This window comes from Pristis pectinata, chromosome 6, assembly GCF_009764475.1.
Source record: "Pristis pectinata isolate sPriPec2 chromosome 6, sPriPec2.1.pri, whole genome shotgun sequence".
Classification (NCBI taxonomy): domain Eukaryota; kingdom Metazoa; phylum Chordata; class Chondrichthyes; order Rhinopristiformes; family Pristidae; genus Pristis; species Pristis pectinata.
In genome coordinates this window covers 37,544,010-37,562,689 of record NC_067410.1, presented here as the reverse complement: position 1 = coordinate 37,562,689, position 18,680 = coordinate 37,544,010, and the positions used below count along the sequence as shown (strand labels likewise).

The 18,680-nt window shown below is 41.0% G+C and overlaps 1 protein-coding gene across 4 annotated transcripts in view; it reads left to right on the top strand.

The window, feature by feature from the left end:
* Positions 1 to 18,680, top strand: part of LOC127571688 (contactin-4-like) — a 1,728,143-nt gene that overhangs the window by 1,254,922 nt on the left and 454,541 nt on the right. The gene's annotated exons all lie outside the window — the stretch shown is intronic.

Below are 18,680 nucleotides of genomic sequence, written 5' to 3'. Positions count from 1 at the left end.
CCCATGTCCCCCAGTATTACTGAAAAAACAGCTGGATTAAATCTTAGCTTTGTTTACAAATATGTATCAGGCATTTTGAGATTGAAAGTTACATCTTGGAGAAGAAACTTAAACTGAAATTGTTAGCATATGCTTCAGATGAGAACAGTTTGTGGATGTATTGGATGTACGCATATCTCGTCACTTCTCAAATAGCCTGTTTAATGTGATTAGTGCAATTTGCATATACTTGCAATTTAGTGTATGGCTGGCGCAGAAAATGGGACCATTTATACTGAAGATGGTTATTAAAGCTTTTAAATGGGGAACATAGTACACAAGTCTTTATTGTGCCAATTTGGTCTTTTTTTTTGAACTGCTAGCAGTTTCTTCACTACTACTATGGCTTTCTTGCATGCAAATTGATTTAGAATATTGAGAAGAAACATATCTTTTCAACAGAAATTTGCTGTTGTGTCAGGTTTCTTTAATTACTTTCTCTGCAGACTGTTGGTGGTAGCAAAGAACTATGCAGAGGTCCAGAGATGACAAGGAAAGCACTTTTGAGCTCTGTAGTATTGAGAAGAGTGTTCAACTGGTGATTAAGATTTTCAATTGATCCTAATTTCAAGAAATATGATTAGAATTGAAGATCAAAATACAATACAGTTAATATTTTAAATGCAGTTGATTCAGCAGAGTTCTGGTAAGAATCTGACTTTGATGCACTGACTAAGTTTGCCCTTGGCAGTTTGACTGACCATTCCTTGTGAATGATTGAGATCGAGTATCGAATACAATATTATTCACTTAGTTTGAGAAGTTGCTTCAGATGAAATGGAAATGACTAAGAGTGTGACTTGGAAATGTATGTGCTTTCAAAGTAATATTTTTTGTTGGTGAGCAGTTTGCTGATTAAGCTGGTGGATGTCAGTGCTGTTGATGGTGATATGGTGACCATTTTTCATTTTGGTTATTGAAGGGAATGAGCTGCAGAGGAAATGGCAGAGGCGTGTAAAATTACAATGTTCAAAACATATTTGGACAGGTTCACGGATCGGAAAGGTTTAGAGGGATATGGGCCAGATGTGGGCAAATGGGACTAGCTCAGGAAGACAGGAGCGAGAGCGGGAAGGATTTAAAACAACAAGTCTTGTTGCTGGTGAGTTTCACTTTACAGGAGCGAGAGCGGGAAGAAATTAAAACAGCAAGTCTTGTTGATTGGCTTATTGGCTAATTAAGCAGCAGCTTCCAAAAAAAGGAAGGTAAGCTTAAGTGGAGTGGCTCAGTGTAAGAGTGGGACTTTGAGACTTTGGCTCGAGAAGCTTCAAAGAGAGGAGGCTTTGGAGAGGACCAGTAAGACCTTTAATCTTTCCTCTTTAAACTACTCAGATAGACTAATTGCTTTAGTTGGCTTGTAGTTGGGACTTAAATGCTGACAAGGTATTTTTCTGCTACTTCTTAAGCTTTTTCCTCAAAGCTTTTAGTTATGGCAGGTGAGCTCAGACCTGTGTCATGCTCCTTCTGTACAATGTGGGAACTCAGGGAGGCTGCCAGAGTCCCTGATGACGACATGTGCAGGAAGTGTGTACAGCTGCAGCTCCTGACAGACTGCACGATAGACCTGGAGCTGCGCATGAATTCTCTTTTGAGCATCCTCAGTGTTGAGAATGTTGTGAATAACATGTTTAGTGAGTTGGTCACACTGCAGTTTAAGGGCCGAGAGAAAGATGGGGAATAGTGACCAACAGGCAGAGCAGTAGCAAGAAGGTAGTGCAGGAGTCCCCTGCGGTCATCTCCCTCCAAAACAGATATACTGCTTTGGATACTGTTGGGGGAGATGGTTCATCAGGGGAAGGCAGCAGTAGCTTAAGATCATGGCACTGTGAGCGGCTCTGCTGCACAGGAGGGCAGGATAAAGGGCGGCAGAGCTGTAGTGGCGGGGATTCCATGGTAAGGGGAATAGACAGGAGCTTCTGTGGCCACAAGCAGGACTCCTGGTTGGTGTGTTGACCCCCGGGTGCAAGGGTCAGGGATGTCTTGGAATGACTGCAGAGCATTCTGGAAGGGTAGGATGAACAGCCAGTTGTCACGGTGCATGTAGGTACCAACAGTATAGGTAAAAAGTGGGATGACGTCCCACAAGCCGAATTTAGGGAGCTAGGAGATAAATTAAAAGGTAGGACCTCAAAGGTAGCAATCCCAAGATTGCTACCTGTGCGACGTGTTTGGTCAGAGTAGGAACAGCAGCATAGTTAGGTTGAATATGTGGCTTGAGCAGTGGTGCAGGAGGGAGAGTTTCAGATTTTTTGGGCATTGGAGCTGGTTCTGGGGGAGGTGGGACCAGTACAAACCAGACTGTCTACACCTGGGCAGGACTGGGATCAATGTCCTTGCGGGATTGTTTTCTAGTGTTGTGAGGGTTTAAACTAGTATGGCAGGGGGATGGGAGTCCATGCAGAAAGACGGAGGGAAGCAATGCAGAGAGCAAAGCAAATGTTAGAAAAGAGAAAAGTAAGGGTGGAGTACAGAAAAGTCAAACGCAAAGGAAACAAAGATTACTGGATTCTAAATGGACAATGAGTGTAAGCGCACTTTATCTGAATGCTCGTAGTATTCCAAACAAGGACAGTGAACTTGTGGCAGAAATCAGTACAAAGGGGTATGATTTAGTGGTCATTACAGAAATGTGGTTGCAGGGTGGAGATGATTGGGAATTAAATAGACAAGTAATATGGAAGGATAGGCAGGAAGTTAAGGGAGGTGGGGTAATGCTTGTAATTTAGGATGAGATCAGGGTGATAGTGAGAGACGATCACAGAATGTTGAATCCGTCTGGGTAGAGATTAGGAACAGTAAAGGGAAAAATATCACTGGTGGGAGTTGTCTGTAGGCCACCGAATAATAACATTACAGTGGCAAAGGCAATAAACCAAGAAATAACTGATGCATGTAAGAATGGAACAGCAGTTGTCATGGGGGACTTGAACTTGCACGTAGATTGGGTGAATCAAGTTGGTTGAGGAAGTCTTGAGGAGGACTTCAAAGAATGCATCAGTGATAGCTTTCTTGAACAACATGTTATTGAACCTGTGAGGGAAAATGCTATCTTGGATCTGGCCCTGTGCAATGAGACAGGTAAAATTAGCAATCTTGTAGCAAAGGATCTTCTTGGAAAGAGTGATTACAGTATGATTGAATTTCTCATACAAATGGAGGGTGCAATAGTTTGATCTAAAACTGGTGTATTATGCCTAAACAAGGGAGACTACAACAGGATGAGAGAGTAGTTGGCGAGCATAGACTGGGAACACAGATTATGTGGTGGGACAGTTGAGGAACAGTGGAAGACTTTCAAAGAGATTTTTCACAGTGCTCAACAAATGTATATTCCAGTTAAAAACAAGGACAGTAAGGGTGGGGAGAGCCAGCCTAGGATAACTAAGGAAATAAAGGAAGGCATCAAACTAAAAGTTCATGCATACAAAGTCACCAAGACTAGTGAGAAACTGGAAGATTGGGAAAACTTTAATAAGCAACAAAGAACCACTGAGCAAGCAGTAAAGAAAGGGAAGATAGATTATGAAAGTAAACTACCACAAAATATAAAAATAGATAGTAAAAGTTTTTACAATTATATGAAGCAGAAAAGGGTGGTTAAAGTGAACATTAGTCCCTTGGAACACGAGAAGGGGGAATTAATATCGGGTAATGTGGAAATGGCCCAGGTTTTGAATGACTGTTTTGGTCTTCATGGTGGAGGACACAACTAGCATGCCAAAGAGAGATGTTATGGATGCAATGAGAGGTGAGGACCTCGATACAATTATTATCAATAATGAAGTAGTGCTGAGCAAACTAATGGGCTTAAAGGTAGTTAAGTCCTCTGGTGCTGATGGGATGAATCCCAGGGTACTGAAGGAAATGGCGGAAGTTACGGTGGAGGCATTTGTGATAATTTACCAAGATTCTCTGGATTCTGGGCAGGTCCTGGCAGATTGGAAGACAGCGAATGTTACGCCACTGTTTAAAAAAAGATGTAGGCAAAAAGCATGTAACTATAGGCCAGTTAGCTTAACGCCTGTAGTCAGGAAAATGCTTGAAGCTATCATTAAGGAAGAAATAGTGAGACATCTGTATAGAAGTGGTTCCATCAGGCAGACACAGCATGGATTCAGGAAGGGCAGGTCCTGTTTGACAAACTTACTGGAGTTCTTTGAGGACATAATGAGTGCAGTGGATAGAGAGGAACAGGTGAATGTCATATACTGTACAGGGTACTGGTGAGGCTGCAGCTGATGTACCGCATGCAGTTCTGGTCTCCTTACTTGAAAAAAGATACACTGGCTTTGGAGGGAGTGCAGAGGTTGTTCACCAGTTTGATTCCAGAGATGAGGGTGTTAGCCTATGAGGAGAGATTGAGTTGCCTGGGACTTTTCTCACAGGAATTCAGAAGAATGAGAGGGGATTTTAAAGAAACATATAACATTATGAAAGGGATAGATAAGATAGAGGCAGGAAAGTTGTTACCACTGGTAGGTGAGACTAGAACTAGGGGACATAGCCTAAAGATTCAGGGGACTGGATTCAGGATGGAGATGAGGAGGAACTGCTTTTCCCAGAGGGACAAGATGAGATATCTTTATTCATCATGTGTACATCGAAACACACAGTGAAATACATCTTTCGTGTAGAGTGTTCTGCAGGCAGGCCGCAAGTGTTGCAACATAGCATGCCCACAACTTCCTAACCTGTACGTCTTTGGAATGTGGGAAGAGACCGAAGTACCCGGAGGAAACCCACGCAGACACGGGGAGAACGTACAAACTCCTTACAGACAGTGGCCAGAATTGTACCCGTGTTGCTGGCACAGGAATGGCATTATGCTAACCACTACACCTGCGTGCCTGCCTCCGATAAGTCTCCAAATTAAGGGCACACTTCAAATTCAGTTCCTGCTTCTAGTAAATGGATTATGATATTATTTTAATGATAGTTTCCTGAACAGCTGGTATGGCACTCTCTTTGTACGTCAGCTTGCAAAGGCCATTGCAAAATGAATGGCATTTTGGATTAGAGACATTAAGTTTACAATCTCAAACTCTTGATCTACTGGGGTGTTACTATTCTGTAGGGATGGTTTGGGTCTATACAATCTGCTGTCCTGTACAATAGACTATCACAAAGGTGCAAGGCCTTCATGGTGAAATGTCTCTGGTTACAGTCATGTGTCTTGATATCTCTTTCGGAACTATGTAGAATTTTGTGTACTCTGGCAATTCCCCAGTGGTATGCGTTTGTTTTTGCTGCTGTAGGGCCTGTTCCTGTGTTGTACTGTTCTATGTACTAATTCAGTCATTGTCATTTGCCACCTGTAAATCATCTATATATATAATTGCATAATGGTGGCCTGGGATACATCTGTTATTGTTCTCCGAATCTGCCTCCTCTATCGAATATTCTGTCTGATTTGGAACACTTCAGTTGTTGTAGTATGTCCTCAATATATTCCCAATGTAGGTTTGGGTAGTTTTGCATAGTGCCATTTAGATGTCTCAAATGTGGTGGTTTTATGAGCCTACTTTCAATTTTCTGACTTCCTTTATCCAGTGAGGCTAACTTTGTCTCAGAATTTTTTAAATTGTTCCACTGGAAGCTCAATTTCTGGCTCTTATTTGATGGAGTCCAATCTGACTACTAAGAGCCTTCTAATTGACTGAAATTTATTTGTTTGGTATTCCTAAGAAAATCATGTACAGTATGGTTTCTGTGGGATGGTTACTGTCTATTGAGAGTACTATTTTTGAAAGGTGTAAATAGCAGGGGTGAATTCAGTGTCTGGATTTCTAGATGCAGTTTCTAATCTGTGACACCAACATCAACCTTCTTGGATGGGTGTAGTTTCCAGTTCGCCTTTAGATGTTGGTGTCTTGTTTATAGTTCTTTCTCCTCCAAATCAGTGTTTATTGGATCTGTTTGTTCCTTGTTTTTGATTTGGAGCTTCAAGCGTAATTAATAGAATTTGGGGTACGGTCTTACGATTGGTTGGGATGAGAGTTGGTAATGTTCTTCTGCTTTGTACTCCCTGGGTTCTGTATCGACCTTATTGGATGGTGCATGGTTTTGGTGATGTTTTCGGTGTTGGGCTTTTAGTCAGGCTCTGCTTTTGCTCTATTCTGATTTTCCATTCTTTGTGCGGGAGATCTCGACGTGTCACAATGAATTTCAGGGTTCTCCTTTGGGGAGGTGGTGAACATGTCTATTTGGGGTTGGGCCCTCAGGTTCCTACTAAATCTCTCACCTTAAACCTATGCCCTCTAGCCTTTTTTCTCCACACCTGGGAAAAAGAGTATGCGCATTCAGTCTATCAATGCCTCTTAGGTTTAATTTTCACCACTATCCCAAATTCCAGCATATATTCACACTCTATAGAGTCATAGAGCATGGAAACAGGCTCTTCAGCCCAAATGGTCTGTGTTGACCAAGATTCCCATCTAAGCTAGTCCGGTATGGCCCATATCCCTCTCTGCCTTTCCTATCCATGTACCTGTGCAAGTGCCTTTTAATTGCTGTTAATGTACCTGCCCCAACCACTTCCTCTGGCAGCTCATTCCATATACTAAATTATGAGAGGCATTGATAGACTGAATGCACATACTCTTTTTCCCAGGTGTGGAGAAAAGAGGCTAGAGGGCATAGGTTTAAGGTGAGAGGGGAGAGATTTAATAGGAACCTGAGGGGCAACTTTTTCACCCAGAAAGTGGTCAAGTATATGGAATGAGCTGTCAGAGAAAGTGGTTGAAGCAGGTACATTAATAACATTTAAAAGGTGCTGGATAGGAAAGGTTTAGAGGGATATGGGCCAAACGCGGGCAAATGGGACTAGTTTAGATGGAAATCTTGGTTGGCATGGACCAGTTGGGCTGAAGGCCTGTATGACTCTATGATAACTTCCCAAAATGTAACACTTCACACTTGTCCGAGTTAAATTCCATCTGCCATTCATAGAACATAGAACGCAGAACAGTACAGCACAATACAGGCCCTTCGGCCCACAATGTTGTGCCGAACTTTAAACCTCGCCTAAGACTATCTAACCCCTTCCTCCCACATAACCCTCTATTTTAAATTCTTCCATATGCTTATCTAGTAATCTCTTGAATTTGACCAATGTATCTGCCTCCACCACTGCCCCAGGCAGTGCATTCCATGCCCCAACCACTCTCTGGGTAAAAAACCTTCCTCTGATATCTCACTTGAACTTCCCACCTATTACTTTAAAGCCATGCCCTCTTGTATTGAGCGCTGGCTGTCCACTCTATCTATTCCTCTTAATATTTTGTACACCTCTATCATGTCTCCTCTCATCCTCCCTCTCTCCAAAGAGTAAAGCCCTAGCTCCCTTAGTCTCTCCTTATAATGCATACTCTCTAAACCAGGCAGCATCCTGGTAAATCTCCCCTGCACCCTTTCCAACATTTCCACATCCTTCCTATAATGAGGCAACCAGAACTGGACACAGTACTCTGAGTGTGGTCTAACCAGAGTTTTATAGAGCTGCATCATTTCCTCGCGGCTCTTAAACTCGATCCCTCGACTTATGAAAGCTAACATCCCATTAGCTTTCTTAACTACCCTATCCACCTGTGAGGCAACTTTCAGTGATCTGTGGATATGGACCCCCAGATCCCTCTGCTCCTCCACACTACCAAGAATCCTGCCATTAACTTTGTACTCTGCCTTGAAATTTGTCCTTCCAAAGTGTACCACCTCACACTTCTCCAGATTGAACTCCATCTTCCACTTCTCAGCCCAGCTCTGCATCCTATCAATGTCCCTCTGCAATCTTCGACAATCCTCTACACTATCCACAACACCACCAACCTTTGTGTTGTCTGCAAACTTGCCAACCCACCCTTCTACCCCCTCATCCAAGTCATTAATAAAAATTACGAAAAGCAGAGGTCCCAGAACCGATCCTTGTGGGACACCTATAGTCACAGCCCTCCAATCTGAATGCACTCCCTCCACCACAACCTTCTGCTTTCTACAGGCAAGCCAAGCCAAGCCAATTCTTAATCCTTAGCCCACTTTCCCAGTTCACCGAGGTCCTGTTGTAAGCTTAGGTAACCTTCTTCACTGTCCACTATACCACCAATTTTGGTGTCATTGGCAAACATATTAACCATGCCAACTACATTGTTGTCCAAATCATTGATATGTATGATGAACAGCAGTGGACCCAGCACCAATCCGTGCAGCACACTGCAGGTCATAGGTCTCTAATCTGAAAAACAACTCCCCACTGTCACCATCTTTTTCCTACCACCAAGCCAATTTGGTATCCAATTGGCTACTTCACCTTGAATACTATATGATCTAACCTTCTGGACCAATCTACCATGCATAACCTTGCCAAACACCTTGCTAAAGTCCATCTAGGCGGTCTACTGCCCTATCCTTATCAATTCTCTTTGTCACCTCTTCAAAACCTCAATCAAATTCATGAGACATGGTTTCCCAGGTACAAAGCCATGCTGAATATTTCTAATCAGTCCTTGCCTTTCCAAATGCAGGTACATCCTGTCTCTCGGAATGTCCTCCCGTAACTTTACCACAACTGATGTGAGGGTCACTGGCCTGCAGTTCCTAGTTTGTCCTTGCAGCCCTTTTTAAATGCATAACATGAGTCACTCTCCACCTGTGGATAATAATGATACAAATATCTCTGCCAGGGCCCCAGCAATTTCTTCCCCAGCTTCCATCAATGTCCAAGGATAGATTTGGTCAGGCTCAGGTTTCTACCTTTCTGCACTTGAAGACCTTCACCACCTCTTTAGTAATGTTGATATGTTTTAAGACATCACTGTTCTCTTCCCTGAATTCCATAGCTTCCATGACTTTCTCCATGGTAAACATAGATGACAAATATTCTTTTGAGACTTCGCCCATTTCCCATGTCTCCACACATAGATGACCACATTGATCCTTAAAGGGACTTATTCTTTCCCTAATTACTCCTTTGCCCTGAATATACTCATAGAATCTCTTACCTTATTTGCCAAAGATACCTCATGTCTCCTTTTTGCTGTCCTGATTTCCTTCTTAATATAGTATAAGGAGTATACTTATACTCCTCAAGGGATTCGCTTGATCCCAGCTACCTGTACCTGACATATGCCTCTTTTTTCCTGAGCAGAGCCTCAATATTCCTCGTTAACCAAGGTTCCCTAAACCTGCCAGCCTTGCCTTTCACTCCAATGGAAACATGTTGGCCCTGAATTCTCCCTGTCTCACTTTTGAAAGCCTCCCACAACCCAGACATACCCTTACCTGCAAACAGCCTCTCCCAATCAACCTTTGCAAGATCCTGTCTTGTGCCATCAAAATTAGCCTTGCTCCAATTTTGGACTTTAATGTGGATCAGTCCTATTCTTTTCCATAACTATTTTAAAACTAATAGAATAATGATCACTGGTCGCAGGGTGCTTCCCCCATTGACTGTTCATTCACTTGCCCTGCCTCATTTTCCAATGGGAGGCCCAATCTTTCTCCCTTTCAGTAGGTCCATCTGCATATTGCTTGAAAAAAACTTTGCTGGACACAAACGAGCAAATTCTGCCCCATCCAAGCCTTTTGGACTTAGGCAGTGCGTTTCCTCCATAATAAGCACCATAATGTGGCTCAGTCTTGCAATATCAGTTGTGGATCGCACGAGGTACTCAGTGGCATAAAAGGTCGAAGGAAGCAGTAAAAGGTGATAGTGCACACAGATATTTAAAAGTTTGTGCACAACTGCAAAAAGTAGTCAGAATTCTCATAGAATGTAAAAGTGAGCAAGAAATGCATCTGTTATCTTGTGTCTCAGTCAGAAGTGTTGGCAGTGCCAGGTTCTAATTTGGGTGTTGAATTTAAGACCTGATATATTAAGTTCAGCACGAATGCAGCATGGATTTATCAGAAGGTTATGAAGAAATATTGCATAAGATTGGTATTTCTTCAACAAGTAAGTTGAGAGTGAGTTATGTAAAAACAAAAGGCACTTCTGAGGTTAGGTGAAGAGAATCCAGTATCATCTGAACATTAGAACATAGAACAGTGCAGTACAGCGCAGGAACAGGTCCTTTGGCCCAGAATGTTTCAGCTGAACATGATGCTGAATTAAACTAAATCTCTCCTGCCTGTGCATGATCCATCTCCCTCCATTCCCTGCATGTTCATGTGTTGAACAATCTCTTAAATGTCACAATCGTATCTGCTTCCACCACTACACCTGGCAGCCTGGTCCAGGCACCTACCACTCTCTGTGTAAAACAAAAAACTTGCCCCACACACCCTCTTTTAACTTTCCCTCTCTCACCTTAAATGCATGACCTCCAGTACTTGACATTTCTACCCTAGGATAAAGATTCCAACTGTCTACCCTATCTATGCCTCTCTCAATTTTATAAACTTCTGTCAGTTCCTCCCACAGCTTCCGATGCTCCAGAGAAAAGCCAACCCAAGTTTGTCCAACTTGTCCTTATTCGCCTTCAAAATAGAAATTGCCCATACCAGATTAGAATTGGGAAGCGCTTGTTCCACAGAAAGGTTACTGGAATTCACCCCTCCTGTGAGCCATTAATGGTCGGTCAGAACCAAATTTTAATACTGAGATCAACAGAGTTTTGTAAGGTGATCAAGGAACTTTGAGCAAAGGAGTAAATATGTTTGAAAACAAATCAGCCATGTACTGGTAGAGTGGAGGAACATTTCAAATGGCAGAGTGGCCTTACCATGTTCCTTTGCTTTATGTTGTAAAATAAATAAAACTTTTAAATACAGTATATGATTTCTCATATTGATATTCTTCAGTCGATGTTTACAGTAAAAATCCATTTACCCATCCATCCACCTCAACTGTAGCATCAATGCCTTGATTACTTTAGTATCCAAAACACTATTGATATTTGACATAAATAGAATCTTCAGACCTCAAAGGTTGAAATTTTTACATATTCATATTGTTTATGAATGGCCAATATCTTATTCTTAGAAGGAGACCTTTGGTTCTGGAATCTCCATCATGGAGAAGTATCTTCTTAGCAGCCACTGAATATCAAAAAAAAGCTGCAAATATTGGACATCTGAAAAAGAAATAAAAGAAAATAGTGAACACTCTATGGGTCATGGAGCATCTTATGACAACCCTTTGTCAGAACCAAGGGTCTTTGGCCCGAAACAAGAACTCTACTTTTCATTCCTTAGATGCTGCCTGACCAACAGAATGTCTCCAGAATGTTCTGTTTTTATTGATCTTCAGAATATTATTAATTTAGATGAGATTACATCTTCTTAACTGCTGAGATTTAACTAATTAGCCTTCTTGATGGTTGATGGGGGCAGTTGAAGGATGATTACATTTCTTTGTCCATGTTGTGTGTTGTTAATAGCTGCGCTGTGGGACATGACCAGCACATCAGACTGTTATTATGGAGAGAGAAAAGCTGAGCGAATTATACCGATGGATTACTCGCAGCAGAAATGGCCAGTTCTGATACTGACAGAGAAAGCAAATTGCCTCAACTTGGAGAATTCGATACTGAGTCTGTAAGGCTGCACTGTGCCTGGATGCAAGGTGAGGTTTTGTTCCTCAAACTTGAAATGGGCATTATTGAAACAGTGTAGGAGGCCATAGACTGAAAGATTAGATGGGTGTGGGATGGAGAATTGAACTGACAATTAACAGGAAGCTCATGGTCACCCCTGCAGTCTGAAAGAAGGTGCTCTGCAAAATACTAATCTGCATTTGGTTTCTTCACTATAGAGAAGATTACTTTGAACAACTTCTCCAAATGCGTTCACTTTTCCCAGATCAAGGATGTAGCTATGGGAACTTACATTTTCCTTAGCCGCATCTGTCTTTTCATGGGGTGTTAGGGACAGTCTTTATTTCAGTCCTACTTGGGGCCCCCTCCCTGTACTCTATTTCTGGTACATTGCTGACTCTGTTTGTGCTGCTTCTTGAACTCATAAAGAACTGAAAAGCTACACTACATTTGCTGCCAATTTTCACCCTTCACATGGTCCATCTCTGATTCTTTCCTGTCAGGATCTTTCCCTCTCTGTCTCAGGAGATAGGCAATCACAAACACCCATTGGAAGCTGCAAACTCCCACAGCTATCTTAACTCTGCACCTCCCCACTATGCTTCCTCTAAGGAATCCATTCCATTCTTCCAGTTTCTCCATCTCTGTTGTATTTGCTCAGATGATGAGACTTTCTGCACAGGTGCCTCTGAAATGCTTTCCTTCTTCCTGACCCCTGGATTTCCCTAACCAGGACAGACAGAGCCCTTAACTGCATCTGATATATTTCCCGCACTGCTGCTCTCATACACTCTCCTGGATAGAGCATACACAGAGCTTCCCTGGTCCTCACCTTCCACCCCATTGGCTTGTGCATTCATTGGATCATCCTTCACGATTTCCACCAGCTCCACCTGACACACCTTCCCCTCCTCTCCACTTTGAGCATTTTGAAGAGAATGTTCTGTTTGGTGTGCTCTTCTGTCCCCACTAACTACTATCCTTCTTAGGACATTTTTCCATACAACCACAGGAGATGCAATACTTGTTGTTTTACTCCTTTCCTTCCCACTATCCAGGAACTCAAACATGTGAACCAGTGAATCACTTGTGTGTCTTCCAATCTGGTGCAATGCATTCAGTCCTCACAATGTGATCCTCTCTATACTGGAGAAACCAAAGACAATTTAGGTGATTGCTTTGCAGAGCCCTGCTTTCAGTTTGCAGGAGTGACCCTGAGCTTCCTGTTACCTGCTGCTTTAATTATTCATCCCACTCCCACTCTGTTCTATTTTCTGGGGCCTCCTGCACTATTACAACTAGGCCTAATGACATGCTTTAGGAACAGCACCTCAACTCCCACCTGGGCATGTTGCAGCCTTCTGGACTCGATATCAAATTCTCCAACTTTAGGTAATTCACTTACTCTCTCTGTATCAAAACTGGCCAGTTCTGCTGTCATTCATCTATCTATGATGTTTGTTCAGTTTTTCTCTTTACATTAATGTCGCCTGACCCCACTGGGCATATCCCACAGCCGTGCCATAACCAATGTAACATAGACCAAAGAGCTGCCTCTTACTACTCCCTCCTGCCCCCCATTAACCCATTTGACCAGACAACTCATCTCCACAGCAACCCTGGTCTCACCCTACCACAGATGTTCCCTGTATTCAATTCATTCCTCCTGTCAACCTCACTGCAGTTTCAAACTATCTTTTTTAACTCTTTCCTAGTTATGATGAAGAGTCTTCAACTTGAAAAATGTAACTTTGTTTCTCTTTCCACAGATACTGTTTGCCTGCTGAGTGCTTCCAGCATTTTCTGTTTTACTTCAGATATCCAGCATTGCAGTTTTTTTTTCCATTTAATTTTCATTTGTGAATGGCTTCTGGCAAATAAGGTACCAAAGTTCTGCAGATTTGTCATTAAATAAAATGACTCAAAGTGAATTTCTATTGGAGATCTGGTACTTTTTTGCCATAACTTTGATGGAAGGCCTGACAAAACTCAGGAATATTGTCTAAATTTTCCTGTTAAAATTTCCCTCCAAAATATACAGATACAGCTTCTAGACTGCCATGGGTTATTTCCTGTTTTTATCCATCATTGTAAAATTGAGCTACAACAACAGCATTATGATGGATTCCTGTTCACCTGCACAAATTATTTAGTATCTATGATTGTACCACAAAATTCCTCATAGGTTGATGCAAATACAAGGATTCTCTTTATTATTAAGGATGAGCCCCCCCCCCATTGTTTATAGTATTGTTAAATGCGCTGTTACTATATGTAGCCTCGACCAGCTCAGAGTAACAAGAACAGAGTTCAGAAGTTAAATACATTGTTAATGTCGATTACCTTAAGTACTTAAAACAAAATTTAAACTTTATTGTTTTATTTTACAGTAGAAACCTAACAGAAGCCATAAATGGCAGAATTACTATACATTTATCACAGTGGCACAGGGGTCAGTGCTGGGTCCACTGTTGTTTGTCATCTATATTAACGATTTGGATGACAATGTTGTTGACATGGTTGGTAAATTTGCGGATGATACCAAACTGGTGGTGTAGTGGACAGTGAAGAAGGTTATCTGAAATTTCAACAGGATCTAGATGAACTGGGGAAGTGGGTCAAGAAATGGCAGATGAATTTAACTTGGACATGTGTGAGGTGTTCCATTTTCTTAAGTTAAACCAGGGCAGGACTTGCAACAGTAAATTGTAGGGCTCTGGAGAGAGTTGTAGAACAGAGAGACCTCTTGGTTACAGATATATAGTTCCCTGAAAATGGCGACACAGGTAGACAGGGTGTTGAAGAGGGCATTTGGCATGCATGCATGCCTCACAATTCCATTGACCTAGGTTTAATCCAGATTTCCAGTGCTTTCTGTGTGGAGTTTGCACATTCTCCTTGTAACCAAATGAGTTTCCTTCAGATACTCTGGTTTCCTCCCACATCCCAAAAATATGCAGGTTGGAAGGTTAATTGACCCTTGTGAATTATCCATAGTGTATAGATGAGTGGTAGAATCTAAGGGGAAATGATGGAAACATCGGGAGAATGAAATGGGATCAGTGTTAAATGAGTGCTTGAAGCAGACTTGATGGGCTGAAGAGCCTGTTTCCCTGTGATTCCAATTCTACACGTTGGCTAATATCCAAGAACTTGCTCAAGATATAAAAGACAAAAAATGCAAGCAATATCCAGCAGATCAAGCAGCAAGTGAAACTGAATTAAAATTTCAGGTCAATGACATTTTATCAGAACAGTGAAAAGTTGGAAATAAAACAAAGTTTTGAGTTGCTGAGAAACTGGAGAGGCTGGAGTGAACAAAAGGGAAGGTCTGTGACAGGGTGGGGACGAGGAAGATTGAATGGCACAAGTTGTCATGGTGTTGACTAAAAGAAGGTAGCAATGGTTAGTGAAAAAAATACATCTGGTGGAGGTGTAAATACGAGACGATGAATAAAATAGGAAATTACCAGAAAAGGGGAGTGCAAACAATCAAATGTTGGAATTGTGAGATATAAGACAGGAGTGGCTGATTATCTAAAATGGTTGAATTCATTGTGGGAGTTTATAATATGTTGAATTGGAAAATGAGGTTCAGTTATGTAAGATTACATTGAGCTTCATTGGAACAGTGCATGAGACCAAAGACAGATGTCAGAGCAGGAATGGAATAGAGAGTTAAAGTGACAGGCAAAAGTTAATTTGCCCAACAGGTTGTTGCAGATTTTAAACTTACTGCTCCTTCAGGAATTCATTCAGACCACAACTTCTTCCATTTGATTCTTCCATTTTCTAATTCACGTAACGGGTTGCTATCATGAAAGAACTCCAAATTTACACTGTTCCAAGTCCTCCTTACCTGAAAGAGCAGGGCAAATTAGACACCAACTTGCTGATGTTTGTGCTGAACAGCATACGTGCAGTCATGGGAAGGGGCAGTCTGATTTATTTTGCAATAATGGTGAGCACTGTCTCCATTTTTGTTTGACTGCAGAATCTAGGCTATCAACTGAAATGAATCACTTATGAAGCTTCCCATTGAATTTGATAGTGATTGTGAAATTGGCAGATTCATGACATTATTACAAACAATCCCTGCTGCTGCCACTTACAGAAAGCAATTAATGTTTTTGGGATGATGTTAATGACATGATTTATGGTTCTGTCTTGACATTCAACCTACTTGGTCCATAAAGAGAACCACTGAAGCTGTGGAATCTTAATCCAGCTGGAAAAGAATATATATTCTCTTTTATTTATATATATTTTTCCATCTCTTTTTGACAGTCTACTTTTACAATTTTTGCCACTCATTTTCCTTTTGTTGGCAGCACATTTCTTGCCAGGTCAAATATAAATTATATGGATCTTTGAGATCACTTTTTTTGGATGCGGTTATAAGCAATTTCAGGCATGACACATGAAAAATATAGCACGCTGGAGATGAAAACAATGACATTTGACCTGTAATTCACCAAGTTCTTCAGCGTTATGATTTCATCATGTCACATTTTGTAAATTAATTAATAGAGGTTTCTTGTTATGTTTGGACAACACCACCATTATCATTTTATCATGCATCTTCTAGGATTACCACACAGCTCATCACCTCCTCAAGTGCAATTAGAGATGGGCAATAAACGCTGGCCTTGGCAATGGTGACGACATCCCATGAGCTCTTTTTTTAAAAGAAAATGTTGACAGGTGAATAAGGCTGACTTTGGTCATTTGTATCCTGTTCTCCAGGATTTCACTGAAGTTAGAGCAATGACATTTCCTTTGTATGCTTCACTATTCCTCGGGATGAATGACTTGGATGCTGATTCTGCACTTCCTGAGTCAAGAATGTTTGAGTACTTTTCCGATTTATTTGCTGATCACTGTTTGGATTGTAATATTGTTCTTGAGAAACAACACAGCAGTCCAAAACACAATGAGTTTTATTGCACTCTTCATTTATTTTTTCATTTTCTCTTTCTCTTAATCCACTCTCTTCTTATCTTTGCAGGTTTCTTAGTATTTAGCTAAGATTCACTCAATTATTTCCAACCTTTTGTCTTTTTTTTAATTGTTTCACCTCTGGAATTTAACGGTTTTGTGCATGTTTGTACCAAGGCTAAAATCAAGTTTAGTGTGAAAAGAGTCCTGGCAAAACCCAAACCGAACATTAGTGAGCAGGTTATTAATAGGTGCCATGTGCTAACTCTGCTGATGACAGCTTCCTTCAGGATTAAACCCTTGGACCAGAATTGCTCCAGGTTCCTGCTGTTTACTTGGTTTCTTGGTGTCATCCAAAATGGTATTATATGCACTTCAGTTGCTATTGGTGTTCTGCTCCTTATATCCAGGGATCCCTGCTTGTAAATGGAATTGATGTATATATGTTGTGGAGAGGATAATGGTTAGCACTGGGACTTCATCATGATTGAGTAACCTGGTAGAATGGTCACTTCCACAAACTTCTGGAGGGTGCTGATGATCCAGGAACCATATCTTGTCATTACCTCTGCATTTGGAGATCGGAGAAAAGAAGCAGTGAATTGACACTCTCTCATTTGTTTGTGCATGCTGGATTTTGTTTTATTTTGTTTGCTCAAGAATTTCTACCTTCCTTCAATCCATAACAGCTGTTTATTATGTTCTTCTCTGTGTTCATCTATTATGTTACGACTTGCAACTCAAGTCTTGGTAGTGACTTAAATCTCATTTTGAAATTGAAATAAGCATGCAGACTATTCATGACTCCATATGCAAAAATGCATAAGTTCTTCATTCTTGTTGTTAATTCATATTTATTTTTATTAGTTTATTTGCCATCATTAAAAAATTATTTCAAGTAAACATCCAATTGATGTTTTTTATTCAAGAACATGCATTAGGTGATCTTTTATCCTACACGTACTCTCTTCACATCAAACTTAATGCTTCATTGTTTCACAGATGCAAATATAGCTGGTTACTTTGCACTGCAGAAATGTTGGTACTACTTTTAGACTTCTGCAAGAGACTGTAAATGATCAAACATGAAGTGTATCCAGATCCCAAAACAGTGAAGAGGAGTGAGTCTCACTAACATCAAACACGGCTAATAATGACACACATTCACAGGACTGTGGTGAACCAGTCTTGAACCAGTCTTTCACCAGCTAAATTTAAGCCTGGAAATGAAAACCAAAGTCTTCCTGAATAAGTCATAAAAAAACAGCATATCCCACTATCTCAGACGTTAAAGCATTATTTGGCTCATAGTTTGTAATCAAAGTTAACTATGTGTTTTTATGTTATTGAATGTGCAATGCTCATAGGTTGCCTGGACATGTTCTGTGCTCTTTAAAAAATCTATTGACTATTTCTCTGCAATTCAGTTTTTGCTTGCTCCAGGGTTAATGCTGGGCTCTGTGGAGACAACAGAAAGCTTTGTTGTTTGCACATACAAACATAGCAAGATGTTCTGCAGTTTATGTTGCTTTGTGAGAAATATGCCATGGAGAAGAAATCTTGAAAATTCGTCTGGATTTTTTCAGTGTTGTGTTAAGATCTTAACACATAGCTAAAGGAGTCGGCCATACAACCCCTTGAGCTGCTGCACTATTACATAAGATCATGCCTGATTATGTTATTCAAGACTTCCTTCCTGCTTGATTCCCAAATCCTTCTGTATCCAAAGATCTATCTATCTTATTCTAGAATATACTCCTGACTGAGCATCCAGTCACAAAACCAGAAGATTTGCAATGATACAAAACTGCTTTTATGTTTTAACTTCAAGCACTTTTCCTCAGTTTGAATTTTTTCTTCCAATATTATTCCTGTTTAAATCACTGTCTCTTCCTATCACTGCTTATTATGACCCAATTTCTACTATGCTTTGTAGTCTTAATTTTTTTTTAAATTCATAACTTTCTCATCACTTGAACACTTCTCTCCCTCCTATTTAGTTTACAACCCTATCTACAATCTTAGTTATTATTGCCCAGGACACACTTGGCGTACTATGAACAGTTTTGGTCACCCTGTTTTAGGAAAGACGTGGTTAAACTAGAAAGAGTGCAGAAAAGATTTGTGGGGATGTTGCCAGGACTCGAGGGCCTGAGTTATATGGAGAGGTTGGCT